This window comes from Bubalus kerabau, chromosome 5 (genome assembly GCF_029407905.1).
Source record: "Bubalus kerabau isolate K-KA32 ecotype Philippines breed swamp buffalo chromosome 5, PCC_UOA_SB_1v2, whole genome shotgun sequence".
Classification (NCBI taxonomy): domain Eukaryota; kingdom Metazoa; phylum Chordata; class Mammalia; order Artiodactyla; family Bovidae; genus Bubalus; species Bubalus kerabau.
Window position 1 is genome coordinate 110,839,848 of NC_073628.1, and position 15,835 is coordinate 110,855,682.

General features: G+C 36.5%; 1 protein-coding gene across 5 annotated transcripts in view; it reads left to right on the top strand.

The window, feature by feature from the left end:
* Positions 1-15,835, top strand: part of RABGAP1L (RAB GTPase activating protein 1 like) — a 742,566-nt gene that overhangs the window by 480,903 nt on the left and 245,828 nt on the right. The window lies entirely within an intron of this gene.

Here is a 15,835-nt window from a genome sequence, read left to right on the forward strand (position 1 = left end):
CGCTCTGTACATGGTGGGAAAAGGAAAATGGTGTGGGTTTTTCCTCTTTAGCCTACATATTTTATTTTTGTTTTAATTTTATTTTATTTAACTTTACAATATTATATTGGTTTTGCCATATATCAAAATGAATCTGCCACAGGTATACATGTGTTCCCCATCCTGAACCCTCCTCCCTCCTCCCTCCCCATACCATCCCTCTGGGTCGTCCCAATGCACCAGCCCCAAGCATCCAGTATTGTGCATCCAACCTGGACTGGTGACTCGTTTCATATATGATATTATACGTATTTCAATGCCATTCTCCCAAATCATCCCACCCTCTCCCTCTCCCACAGAGTCCAAAAGACTGTTCTATACTTGAAAGATGTAAGTAATATTACACACACATGTATCATCTACTGCCCATCAAAATGTTTAATAGTCTTTGCAGTGATAAAAAGTTGCTGGATAAGAACTTTTTTATTGAGAGTATAAATATATTTAAAAATATAACTGTCTTAATGTAAAAAGCTGGAGTAATCAAAAGTGTAAGCCTAATGTAATCTATACAGTTTTGTATTACAGTATTACATTTTTAGATAAAGCTTTATAACTTCCTTAAAAAAATTCTAACCATTTTAATCACCCCAGAAACTAGAAATTTAATTATAAAAATAAGATTAAAAAGATAAAACATATAATCTACATAAAGCATAATTGTCATTTTCAAACCTGCTATAGCAGTAACCACGTTATAGGCAAACATGGCTGGGTTTTGCTCTTCAAAGGTTCTAGGCAGCAGTTGCACAATATATAAAGGTTGCGGCGCATTTTATAAACACAAGATTTTAAAACATTTGTAATCTATTTTGATATAGAAAAGTTGAGTGACTCACTGAGAGTCACAGAATAAATTCTCAAATTCAGAATAGTATAACAGCCAGAGAACCTGGTTGATGAAACATTTAATTCTCCTATTTATTTTACTTACAAATTAGTTTCTAAAATGCCTATTTAAATTAAGCCTAAAGGAAGAATGCAAAATTAGGAGCTAAAACCTTATTCAGAGTCAAAATGATGTGAGCACAATATACATAAAACAAATTAAACATTTGTGCTAAAAATTCTGCTTTGCTTGATTGTCCAAATTGGTGTGGTAAATAAACAATTCTGGCTCTTTTAATTCAGTTTAATGCTCTTTGAAAGTAAAAGCAAATTCATTGAGTTCTGTAATCTTAAAACAGATTGATACTAAAAGTTTTGTTAAGTAAATATGCCTATATCTTACTCATTGCAACTGAGCTGAATTTAGTATTTCATGGTATTTATAAAAACAGAATAGTATAGGTATGACATTTTAATAGTTTTATCTTTATATATAGTAAGAGCTTGCAAATACTATCATTGTTTCATTTTTGTTGCTGATATTATCTAAATATATAGCAGATTGGTTTTATGGTGTTCATTATAGAAAAGAGAATGAAATTAACATGCTTAATCATACCAGTAAAATTGGATTTCTTGAGTCAGTTTTGGTAGAGTAATAACACTGGAATAGTGACTTTGTGAAATTGTCTCTTCCTGAATGGTGTGATTCCTAACATTGGAGCTCTGTCCACAGGACTTCTGGAACGCAGATTTCATAATTCCTCAGGAAGTTTCATCTTGAAGAGACCTGAATTTCTAATATCAGTTACTAAGGAAGTTAGCAATATTTATGGTAGGGTAAAGAAAAGAAAATTTATAAGCCTTCATCAGTTGTCCACTGTGATTCAGAATCATAATCACAGCACTGATGATTAATTAATTTTGATGCTCATTAAAATTAATAAGAGCATCAGAGGTGTTACTTTCTCTTCCCTTAAATGTGTATTCTGCAGCTGTTCAAGGAGGTTGCCTAGCTTTCTAAAATATGGAATTGCTTGTAAACACAGCATTGTGGAAACCAGGGAAATAAATGATAACATTCCTTAACACAGTAAAATAGCCTTTCAAAATAGAGTTTATTGGGAACGATATTGTAGTATGCTTCAGGACATTTGTTCTTTCCACTAACTCATCTTTGTCAGAGGATTAATTTACAAAGGAAATTTTTAGATAAACTTTTATTTCCTGCTTGTCTGTGTTTTCTCTTTGCCCCTTTCCTTCTTGTGGTTAATAAAATATTTATATCAAAGCCATTCTTTCATATGGGATCAAATATTCTAAAAGAAGAAACGGCAACATAGTCTTAATTAGAAACATCCACAGATATTACTGTCATATTCTCTCTTTAAAAAAAACAATTTAAATATTGATGGTTATGAATTAATATTGAGTTACAAGTGGAAGGCTTGGAAATTCTCAGATGGAAAAGTGTTAAGCTTTTGGAGTTCTTTATTCTGTACAGCTCTGCAAAGTATTTTGCCCAAAGATTCTATTGCAAAATGAGAAAGACATTGAGCTTAAAATTTTACTCTTAGAAAGCATATTGTCATTTCATGTTTTCCCAAGTTAAATGCTTTTAAAGATTTCTTCATTCATCTTAAGATTAAGAACATGAAGTTAAGTAGCAAAAGAGGGAAGAATTTTAGTAGACTTTGTCAATGAATCTGGAATTAGGAAAAACTCCTAGTAAATAATGGTTTTATTTAAAATATTGACTTACTACAAGCAATAAATGCTGGAGAGGGTGTGGAAAAAAGGGAACCCTCTTACACTGGTGGTGGGAATGCAAACTATTACAGCCACTATGGAGAACAGTGTGGAGATTCCTTAAAAAACTGGAAATAGAACTGCCTTATGATCCAGCAGTCCCACTGCTGGGCATACATACTGAGGAAACCAGAATTGAAAGAGACACGTGTACCCCAATGTTCATCGCAGCACTGTTTATAATAGCCAGGACATGGAAGCAACCTAGATGTCCATCAACAGATGAATGGATAAGAAAGCTGTGGTACATATACACAATGGAGTATTACTCAGCCATTAAAAAGAATACATTTGAATCAGTTCCAATGAGGTGGATGAAACTGGAGCCTATTATACAGAGTGAAGTAAGCCAGAAAGAAAAACACCAATACAGTATACTAACGCATATATATGGAATTTAGAAAGTTGGTAACAATGGCCCTGTATATGAGACAGCAAAAGAGACACTGATGTATAGAGCAGTCTTTTGGACTCTGTGGGAGAGGGAGAGGGTGGGATGATTTGGGAGAATGGCATTGAAATACGTATAATATCATACATGGAACGAGTCACCAGTCCAGGTTGGATGCACGATACTAGATGCTTGGGGCTGGTGCACTGGGACAACCCAGAGGGATGGTATGGGGAGGGAGGAGGGAGGAGGGTTCAGGATGGGGAACACATGTATACCTGTGGCGGATTCATTTCGATATTTGGCAAAACCAATACAATATTGTAAAGTTTAAAAATAAAATTAAAAAAATTAAATTAAAAATAAAATAAAATAAAATATTGACTTAAAGTTGAATATATGGTAAATTGGGTCAATTTCTTTTTTTTTTGGTGAAGATGGATGGCTACACGATTTGAAACTGGAGTTGAAAATACATATTCTTATATTCAGATAAATGGAAGAACTCTGTAGATTGACATTTAGCCAATAGTTGAAAAAAAATTAAGAACAAAATCTTCTATGTTTATTATATACCTCTGTTTATATGGAGGGATAAGAAGAAGGCTAAAAGTATTAATATAGTGTAAATACTGTTCTGTTAACCCACCAAGAATAAAACACAGTGATTTTTAACAAAGCAAATGTACTAATGTAACACATACCCAAATTAAAGGAGAACACTGTCTGTATTTCATAAGCCCTCCTTGCCACCACTCAGTCATTGCTCCTCTGATGAGTAATGTGGTCTTGACTTTCAATACCATAGATTAGTTTTAATTGTTTGAAGTTTGTTTAAGTGGACTCATACAGTATGAACTCTTTTTCATTCATCATATTGTTTGTGAGATTCATCCTATAGTGCCCCTAGGCATTGCTTATTTGTTCCATTGTGTGACTATACTACAGTTTATTTATTCTTTCATTCTATTGTTGATGGGCATTTGGGTCATTTCCAGATTAGGAATATTATGAGTAGTGTTGCTGTGAACATTCTTGAACTTGTCTTTTGATAAACGTGTATACACTTCAGTGGGTACACAGCTAGGAGTGAAATTTCTGGGTCAAGACATACGTAAGCTAGGGTTTTTGTAGACGCTACCAAACAGTTTTTCAAAGTATCTTAAGCATCGCTTTTTGAGTTGTTTTTATTCAGCAAAAATCTTCCTTGTGAACAGGTGCAGATTTTTGTTTCATTTTCTTTTGTTTTTGTTTTTTTTTTTTAGTGGGCAGGTCCTGGATCAGATTAGTGTTCATGAGCATGAATCAAAATGAAACTCATTCACTTAATCTCTAATGCTGCATACAAATAAGAACTGAGAGCTGGGTCTAAGACCTGAATCACTTTTGTACTTATATGAGGGAAGTTACCCTGGTGGGGAAAATTCAGCAATGTATTCAATTACAGAAGAAGCGCTTCTTCTGGGAAGAAGAGACAGCTTAACATTGGAGTTGAGAAAGTTGGTTTTTAAGTTAATCCTTCCTATATCACTTTACCAATATATGTATTAGTTTCTTTCTCTGTGAAATGAAGCTAACAATATCTAGCTCCTGGGTTTATTTTAAGGATTAACGGCAATTATGAATATAAAGTGCCTGGCACGCTGTCTCCTATGTAGTAAATATTCACGTAGTAATACTGCCCTCCATTCTGCTCCATCCACCTGTACTATCCTTTTAGTTGCTTCTCCGTTTGTTCTATAACTAGCTGACTTCAGGGATTCTTAAGAGGGCTTTAACTAGCTGTTGTTTCTTTCTTACCTTTCTAAACATCTTTGTTTTCCCCTCAGTGGAGGTGCTTCTTTGCTAAAACCAAAATTTTAGCCATTGTCCCTAATAGAATGTTTATTCTGTTTCTTTTTGACTAGGGTGATTCAGTTAGTTTTCCAAAAGTGTTTTTTCTTCCATGGTCTTTCAAAAGATATAAGGAAAACAGTGTTTCTTTTAGTCTTGACAAGATAACTGACAGCTGGTGTTTGAAGTTGACTCTTCCCAGATAGTTCAGTTTTTAGAGTATCAAATACATTCAGATTTATATAGTAACTTGGTATTTCATGAAATTTAAGGAAATCATTGACCCTTCAAATTGGGATATTTTTCCTGCCTCTCCTTTCTTAGGGTGATGAGGAGAAAAAAATGAGGAGAAAAAAAAATGACAGTATGGGATATATGATTAAATACCAAAAAGTGTAATCCCCCTTTCAAAGCACTTTTCTGAAGCTGTTATCTGAAGAATAGATTCATTATATATCCTTACTCTTTGCCTCCACCTTCCTCCCTCAAATAGTGATACATTGAGTTTTTAATTGATACATATATATGTGTGTGTGTGTGTGTGTGTGTGTGTGTATATATATAAAACATTGTGTAAGCTTGACCTAAATCAAATCCCTTACAGTTATACAGTGGAAGTGACAAATAGATTCAAGGGATTAGATCTGATAGAGTGCCTGAAGAACTGTGGACAGAGTGTTGTGACATTGAACAGGAGGCAGTGATCAAGACTATCCCCAAGAAAAAGATATGCAAAAAGGCAAAATGGCTCTCTGATGAGGCCTTACAAATAGCTGAGAAAAGAAGAGAAGCTAAAGGCAAGGGAGAAAAGAAAAGATACACGCATCTGAATGCAGAGTTCCAAAGAATAGCAGGGAGAGCTAAGAAAGCCTTCCTCAGTGATCAATGAAAAGAAATAGATGAAAACAATAGAATGGGAAAGATGAGTGATCGCTTCAAGAAAATTAGAGATACCAAGGGAACATTACATGCAAAGATGAGCACAATAAAGGACAGAAATAATATGGACCTAACAGAAGCAGAAGATATTAAGAAGAGTTGGCAACAATACATAGAAGAACTATACCAAAAAGAACTTCATGACTCAGATAACCACGATGGTGTGATCACTTACCTAGAGCCAGACATCCTGGAATGCCAAGTCAAATGGGCCTTAGGAAACATCACTACAAACAAAGCTAGTAGAGGTGATAGAATTCCAGTTGAGCTATTTCAAATCCTGAAAGATGATTCAGTGGAAGTGCTTCACTCACTATACCAGCAAATTTGGAAAACTCAGTAGTGGCCACAGGACTGGAAAAGATCAGTTTTCATTCCAATCCCAAAGAAAGTCAATGCCAAAGAATGCTCAAACTGCTGCACAATTGCACTCATCTCACATGCTAGCAAAGTAATGCTCAAAATTCCTCAAGCCAGGTTTCAACAATACATGAAGCATGAAATTCCAGATGTTCAAGCTGGTTTTACAAAAGGCAGAGGAACTAAAGATCAAGTTGCCAACATCTGCTTGATCATCAGAAAAGCAAGAGAGTTCCAGCAAAGCATCTACTTCTGGTTTATTGACCACATCAAAGTCTTTGACTGTGTGGATCACTACAAACTGTGGAAAATTCTGAAAGAGATGGGAATACCAGACCACCTGACCTGCCTCCTGAGAAATCTGTATGCAGGTCAAGAAGCAACAGTTAGAACTGGACATGAAAAACAGACTGGTTCCAAATTGGGAAAGGAGTACGTCAAAGCTGCATATTGTCACCCTGCTAATTTAATTATATGCAGAGTACATCATGCGAAATGCTGGGCTAGATGAAGCACAAGCTGGAATCAAGATTGCTGGAAGAAATATCAATAACCTCAGATATGCAGATGACACCACCCTTATGGCAGAAAGTGAAGAACTAAAGAGCCTCTTGATGAAAGTGAAAGAGGAGAATGAAAAAGTTGGTCGAAAATTCAACATTCAGAAAACGATGATCATGGCATCTGGTCCCATCACTTCATGGCAAATAGATGGGGAAACAATGGAACAGTGAGAGACTTTTTTTTTTGGGGGGGGGGGGTCGGGGGTGGGGAGTTCCAAAATCACTCCAAATGGTGACTGCAGCCATGAAATTAAAAGATGCTGCTCCTTGGAAGAAAAGTTATGACCAACCTAGACAGCATATTCAGAAGCAGAGACAGTAGTTTGCCAACAAAGGTCCATATAGTCAAAGCTGTGGTTTTTTCCAGTAGTCATGTATGGATGTGAGAGTTGGACCATAAAGAAAGCTGAGCACCGAAGAATTGATGTTTTTGAACTGTGGTGTTAGAGAAGACTCTTGAGGGTCCCTTGGACTGTGAGGAGGTCAAGCCAGTCCATCCTAAAGGAAATCAGTCCTGAATATTCATTGGAAGGACTGATGCTGAAGCTGAAACTCCAATATTTTGGCCACCTGATTCAAAGAACTGACTCACTGGAAAGAACCCTGGTACTGGGAAAGATTGAAGGCAGGAGGAGAAGGGTACGACCGAGGATGAGATGGTTGGCTGGTATCACTGACTCGATGGACATGAGTTTGAGTAAATTCCGGGAGTTGGTGATGGACAGGGAGGCCTGGCATGCTGCAGTCTAGGGATGCAAAGAGTCTGACAGGACTGAGGGACTGAACTGAAGTGAATTGAAGGTTGTATCATTATGTATCACACCATGTTAATTTGATACATTTATGTATTGTGGTATGATTACTACAGAAGTACTAATATCTTCAACAAGTAACATGTTGAATTTAAAGCACATTACAAAGAGCTGATATAAGGAAAATTAAGAACAAAAACAAAATTTTCTGAAAATTTTAGTAGTAATTGGTCATGAAATGAAACAAATACTTGGACTAGCCAGTAAAAACTCTATAGGCTACTTTTATGTTTTACTTATCAATAGAAAATCTGAGGACTAGAAAAAGAACTCTCTTTAATATCTTGTTTCTGGGTGCTAATGTCTTTCCCACTTTCTAGGGTCTTTATGGTTCTCACATCAGTTGTCTTATAGCTTTTTCTTGTGTTTTTGTTAATTTTGACATTACAAAAAGAGGCAGGAACCTCCAGTTAAAAAATGGTGGAACAACTATCTCTACTTCCTGTGACTTTGAGAGGAATATTCATTCATTCATTCATTTAAAAAACATTTTTTAACACCTACTAAATACTTGGTATCATTCAAGTTCACGGATATAACAGTAAAGAAAAAACAGATAAAACTCTTACCCTTATTAATTTTGTTATCTTTGGAAGAGGCAAGCAATAAACAGATGACTAAGTAGAATTATAGTATATCAGAGGTGTTAAATGCTATGGAGAAAGAGAAAGAAGAGAAATGTGGCAGACCTTAATCAGGTCTTTTGACTCTTGTAGAGAATTTAGGTTTTAGTGGACCGAGAAACCACTGGAGAGGTTATGTCTTATCCCGAGCACCAGTTACACTGTTGAAAAAAGATATGGGAAGAGTTCAAAGAGGGGAGTGGGAGACCAGTTGGAGGCAATTGTGGTAGTCTCGGTTGTCTGGATTAGCGGCAGTGAGGGTGGTTAAAAGCGGTTGAATTCTGGACAGCTTTCAAAAGTAGTGCTGATGGATGTGCTGATGGAGCATCTGGTGTAAGTTTATTGATTACATGTTTTCATTTGGTGTAGGGGGGAGAGGAAAAGGGTGGCTGATTGTGCGGCCTCTATGCTCCAGGGAGCATCTTGGAGACAGATGATGCTGTGGAGTGAAAGGGAAAGTTACTGCTACGTGCTTTGTTCTCAAAGTGCTTGGATTACAGTTCCTCTGCAGTGTTTGTTCTAGAAGCAGGTTTTTGTGCCCCTGGGAATATGTAAGGTCAATCTTTAAATAAGAACTAGAGAGTGTGGGATAATTATGAAAGATGATCAACGGGGGAACATACATGTTAAACCTAGTACTTTAAAATACAAAAATACATTTACTCCTAAAAATAGAAGTGGTATTTTGCTTCAGTAAAATCAGACTCACAAAGACTTTATATACCTTGAACCTGTTCAGTAACCCACAGTATTTGTGTGTTTAGTTCTCATAATCAGAACAAAAATCACTGACTTTAAGTTGTAGGGTGACATTTTTTTTCCCAATAAAAATCTTTCAGTTCAACTTGAATCGGAATAACTAAAGTTACTTCATACTATTTTTGGTTGCAGAAACACTTGTAGAAGTTAAATGTACCTACATGGATTGATTGAATAAAATAAACATAGTCTATTATTTTTATGGGGCTTCCCTGGTAGCTCAGATGGTAAAGTGTCTGCCTATAATGCGGGAGACCCGGGTTCGATCCCTGGGTTGGGAAGATCCCCAGAGAAGGAAATGGCAACCCACTCCAGTATTTTTGCCTGGAAAATCCCATGGACTGAGGAGCCTGGTAGGCTACAGTCCATGGGGTCGCAAAGAGTCAGATATGACTGAGTGACTTCACTTTCACTTTTCACTTTCATTATTTTTAATATTAAATATTCAAAACATACTTACAGAGATAAAAAACAAACTTATGGTTACCAAAGGGGAAGGGTTGTCGGGAGAGGGATAAATTAGGAGTTTGGAATTAACATGTACCCACTAGTATGTATAAAATAGGTAATCAACCAGGACCTACATTATAGCACAGGGAAGTCTAGTCACTCTTCTATATTAACGTGTATGGGAAAAGAATCTGAAAAAGAATAGGTTCATGTGTAACTGAATCACTTTGCTGTACGCCTAAAACTAATACAACATTGTAAATCAACTATATTCCGGTATAAAATAAAAATTAAAAAAAAAATAATAAGGACTTCCTGGTAGTCCAGTGGCTAAGACTCCATGCTGCCAATGCAGGGGGCCTGGGATCAGTGCTTGGTCGGGGAACTAGATCCCCCTTGCTACAACCAAAGATCCCACATGTCATAATTCAAGATCCTGAGTGCTGCAACTCAGACCTGGCACAGCCAAATAAACAAACAAAAATTAAAAAGTAATAATAAAACTTACTAAAAATCATTAAGACATATAGTGAACTCCTGTGTATCTACCTCTCTGGTTAAGAAATAAAACAATACCAACAATATTAGCTTTGTATATTATTACCTCTTCCTGATCACACACACTCCCTTTTCCCTGTTTCAGAGGGACCATTCAGTGTTTATCATTCTCATGTATGTCTTTATGTATGCTTTGTGTGTGTGTGTGTGTGTGTGTGTGTGTGTGTGTGTATATATATACATGCATATATCTGAGCAATTTACAATTATTTGGAAAACATTGTACTCACTGGTTTCTCAAGTCCATTTTCAAGATATGTTTTCAAAGGAAAATATGTCTTTATACTCAGTTGTTGTTCAGTCACTCTGCTGCTGCTGCTGCTGCTAAGTCGCTTCAGTCGTGTCCGACTCTGTGCGACCCCATAGACGGCAGCCCACCAGGCTTCCCCGTCCCTGGGATTCTCCAGGCAAGAACACTAGAGTGGGTTGCCATTTCCTTCTCCAATGCATGAAAGTGAAAAGTGAAAGTGAAATCGCTCAGTTGTGTCCAACTCTTGGGACCCCATGGACTGCAGCACACCAGGCTTCCCTGTCCACCACCAACTCCCAGAGCTTGCTCAAACTCATGGCCATCGAGTCAGTGATGCCATCCAGCCATCTCATCCTCTGTCGTCCTCTTCTCATCCCACCTTCAATCTTTCCAGCATCAGGGTCTTTTCTGTTAAGTAGGTTCTTCTCATCAGGTAGCCACAGTATTGGAATTTCAACTTCAGCATCAGTCCTTCCAATGAATATTCAGGACTGATTTCCTTTAGGATTGACTGGTTTGTTCTCCTTGCAGTCCAAGGGACTCTCAAGAGTCTTCTCCAACAACACAGTTCAAAAGCATTTCTTCAATGTTCAGCCTTCTTTATGGTCCATCTCTCGCATCCATAATGAGTACTGGAAAAACCACAGCTTTGACTATATGGACCTTTGTTGGCAAAGTGATGTCTCTGCTTTTGAATATGCTGTCTAGGTTGGTCATAACTTTTCTTCCAAGGAGCAGCATCTTTTAATTTCATGGCTGCAGTCACCATCTGCAATGATTGTGGAGCCCAAGAAAATAAAGTCTCTCACTGTTTCCATTGTTTCCCCATCTATTTGCTATGAAATGATGGGACCAGATAGTTTGATCTTCATTTTTTGAATGTTCGGTTTTAAGTCAGCCTTTTTACTCTCCTCTATCATCTTTATCAAGAAGCTCTTTAGTTCCTCTTCACTTTCTGCCATAAAGGTGGTATTATCTGCATATTTGAGGTTATTGATATTTCTCCCAGAATCAAGCAGTCTTGATTCTGGCTTGTTCTTCATCCAGCCCAGTATTTCACATGATATACTATGCATATAAGTTAAAAAAGCAGAATGACAATATATACAGCTTTGATGTACTCCTTTCCCAATTTAGAACCAGTCCATTGTTCCATGGCTGGTTCTAACTGTTGCTTCTTGACTACTCAGTTTCATATCCTGACCTCCTAACTCATGTTAACACTTGACTTTCTTTTATCCTGTGATTCTCCACAGCATCAAGAAATTTTCATAAAACTAATATCAGGTCATGTCACTGAAGCAAAACCCTGCAGTGATTTCCCACTAAATAAAACTTATATTATTTCACTTGGTCTGAAATCTTCCCTTCCTTTCTCCCCAGTGGCATCCCTGGGTCAGTCTTGCCCTTATTCACTATACTTCAACACTGACCACCTTTTAGTTTCTGAAACACTTAAGATCTTTTCAGGTTGAAAACATTCATGTAATCTTTACCTTCTGCCTAGAATGTATTCTTAATCTATGTGCCCACTCCTTCAGATCTAAGTTTGAATGTTTCTTTCTCTAAGAAGCTTTCTGTGATCACTCATTCTTAAGTAATGCATCCTTTTACCTTCTCTGGTGGAACCCTGTAAGTTGGTGGTTGTTTATTTATTTATTGTGTATTACTTTTCAAATACCTATTTCTGTCAGTGGATTACACATTTCTGAAAAGAGGAGCCATGTCTCTTTTGTGTTTTACTGTATACCTAGTCAACTTGTAGACACACGTGAAATATCTGTTGAAAAAGAGTAGGAATAAAGAATGCAGAAGATTATTTTTACTGTCCTCATGTAGATATTTTTATGAAATCCTATGGGCTGAAATATAAGACTTCTTTTGAGTCTTTAAGAGAAAAAAATAAGTTAATATATTTAGGAATCCTTTCTCTTTTAGTTAAGATATTTTAAGAATCAGAAACTTAGACATAGCAGCTTAAACACAGTAAAATGTTGTTATTTAGTCACTCAGTTGAGTCTGCTTTTGTGACCCCATGTACTATAGCCCACCAGAATCCTCTGTCCGTGGGATTTCCCAGGCAAGAGTACTGGAGTGGGTCGCCATTTCCTTCTCCAGGGGTTTTTCCTGACCCAGAGATTGAAAACACATCTCCTGCATTAGCTTTACCACTGTGTCATCAGGGAATTATTATAAATATAGAGGGAACCCAGAAAAATATGAGCAAGTAGACCTCAGGAAGGACACGTGACACACAGACTCCAGCCACTCGTCTGTATTGAGGTCTTGCTCTTTATGAATTAGATGTTCCCCCTTTTTTCCTGACCTATATATTTGTACCTTTACTTGTACAGGGCCTAAAATATCTCAGAAAATTCTTCCATCACCTTTCGGCTCTAAGATTAACCTCTTGGCACTGTCTTTATATTTTTAAGATAACACTCTTCAGGGATAACGTAATTGGTCCTGCTCATGTTTCAAATCAGCCTGCAGATTAATGAGTCAGATATATGTGTCTCCTTAGGCTAGTTGTCCATCTTTTGTGCAGTATTTTGTGATAGGGGTAGCCATTGGGGGAAGTCACATGACCTACAGCACACTCAGCAGGTACTCTGCATGGAAGCAGATTTTCTGAGAAGGGTCATTGGTGGGTCTGGAAAATCAAAATATTTCTGAGTATATACTTCATGGACTGAAATTATTTAGTGTTAACTGCTTTAAAATTTGGCATTTGATATTTATTAAATAAATATTTACTCTCAAAACTATATTATCAATCTCAAAATAATATCTCAAAAATGTATTATCCAGCCATAGATATTTATTTAATTAGAATGAGGAGTAGCAGTTTTAATATAGAGTTTAATCTTAAAAATTATGGTCCTCAGAGTTGAAGTGGTAGCAGTATTCCAAATCATTTTCGTGGTTTATTTTTTCAAACAGGGTTTGAGTAAAGGCAGCATGTAATGTCAGTCTGTGTAAATTATTTTCATAATTATGTGCAAAGCAATATGAAATATTTGAATGCTTCCCATTGTCTGAAAATTGGATTGTGAAAGCATCTTCTAACTAATACAAGTTTAAAGACCTCCATTGCTATTATTCATAACAGTCTGATTTATAAATTATTTAGATTGTACAATAGAGAAGAAACTGTCATATATGTCAACTGGAAGTAGATAGGAAATGAGACCTTCCTTTGGAGAGTAGTTCCTTGTTTTTACCATTCAGTTTTATTCATACCCAGTTTTTACTGATAAACTTTAAGCTTTCCTTTTTAAGTCTCAAAGATTTGAGCATGGCATACTGGCAGACTTTTCTGGAAATTGATTCTGGGCCACACATTTCTTAAAGTTTTATATCCCTGGTCCTACTGATTCTTACCTTCTCCAAACAAACTGCTGCCCTTCATCTTCATCATATGACTGGCCAACTTAGAAATAGTTTTTTTGATAGACTGACTATTATTGTCCAAATAAACCATCATCTTTGTCTCTCATAAGAAATCCCCATTATCTACTTTCATTTAAAGACTGAGTTCTGTCACTTCTCAACATTAGTTGAGGTATCTCAGTCCAAGAATTTGTTGCTCTTGTATTTCAATTGCTCCTTCTGTGGTCTAGCAGGATTTCATCATGAAATGGCTTCTTCTGATGCTCTGGTATTCTTCTCTATCTTCCCTTTTCAGGTACTTTAGCATCAGCATCCATTATTTGGCATTTTTAACCAAATAATGATTTGACTTTTACATTATTTACCCAGAGCAATTGTATCTAGACATACAGTAATCAGCTACCACTACTGTAATAGCTAATTGCATTAGTTATAAAAGAAGCATAAAAGAACATTCTGGTCTCTTGCTTTTTAGGTTGTCTCATCAGGGTTTTCAGATGCTCTTATTTTCTAAGAAGTCCACTTGACATTTTGCTTATTATCCATGTCCTCGTAATATATCCCATTTTGCCCTTCTTTGTGAGAAATACTGCCAGAAAAATTTCCTCAGTTGAACAGAACAATTTCCTGCATGTTTGACTCATTGACCTATTGACCTATTGCAGCTTGGGCTGTGTCATTATCTGGTAGTTGTTTCTGACTCATAGCACTTAGTGGTCATGGTCTAATTGTTCTCCAACTTCCCAGTGAAGTAGGTGCATAGTGCTTCTGACTAGTCCTCTTGTTTATGCTAATTGGCAGACAGGCAAGAGTCCATTTTGTCCATAAGAATCTTTACTACCGAGAAAAATTAGTGCATTCTCAGTATTCAGAATCTGTCTTCCTGTAAATCGATTGAAAGGAATATTTATTAATATTATTATATGACTCTTTGTAAAAAGATGAATGATAGATATCCAGTAGTCCTGATAAAATCTCTAAGTGTTCTTTTTTCTGTTCAGCAGAGGAAAGCACATTATTGTCTCATTGTCTAATAATAAACTTTTAACTTGAAATATAAACAGCTTAAAAATAAGTGACTGGGTTGAAGCTAATAGTGCTAAACACATTCAGAGACAGTGAGCCTATCTTGAAATACATAAAATCATCAGGCTTCTGCAAAACAGGTCACCTTTGGTAGATATAACTCTGCCTATTCACCTATCTCGGAGAAGGCAATGGCACCCCACTCCAGTACTCTTGCCTAGAAAATCCCATGGACGGAGGAGCCTGGTAGGCTGCAGTCCATGGGGTCGCTAAGAGTCAGACACGACTGAAGCAACTTAGCAGCAGCATTCACCTATGTAGAAATATGATCCAGTTCTTGCCCCAGATATTATTTTTCTCCCAAAATCAGTTTAGTTGTTTTCTGTTTATGTCCAATAGTGCATTGCCTGAAATTTTATAAATATTCATTGTTCTGTGAGAATTTTTTTTTAATATCAGAAGAGCATGATGACATAGTACAATAGTGAAAGTCTGTTAGCTAATTAATTATAGTATAGATGCATAGATTAATGGATTAGAATTGAGAGTTCACAAATATACATTTTTGGGTAGTTGATTTTGACAAGGATGTCAAGACAATTCAACAAGAAAATAATGTCTTTCCAACAAAGTTGCTGGAATGACTGGAGAGAGAGAGAGAGATATATATATATATAAAGAAATTGTACCCCCTGCCTCATATATCTTTAAGAATTAACTCAAAAACATCAATCATAGGCCTGAATGTAAGAGTTAAAACTATGAAAGTCTTAGAAGAAAATTTAACTGTAAATCTTTATGACCTTGGATTAGGCAATGGTTTCTTACATATGACATTGAAAGCACAAGCAACAAAAGAATAAAGACAAGAGAGTTCATCAAAATTTAAAATTTTTGTGTTTCAAAGGACACTATCAAGAAAGTGGGAAAAAAAAAACCCAGAGAATGGGAGAGAATATTTGTAAATCCCATGTCTGATAAGGGCTTTGTATCTGGAATACAAAAGGAACTGTTGCAACTTAATGAATAAAGGGGTTCAGTTCAGTTCAGTCGCTCAGTTGTGTCCAACTCTTTGCGACCCCATGGACTACAGCACGCCAGGCTTCCCTGTCCATCACCAACTCCCGGAGCTTGCTCAAATTCATGTCCATTGAGTCAGTGTTGCCATTCAAGCATCTCATCCATTTGGCTAAGATCAAGTA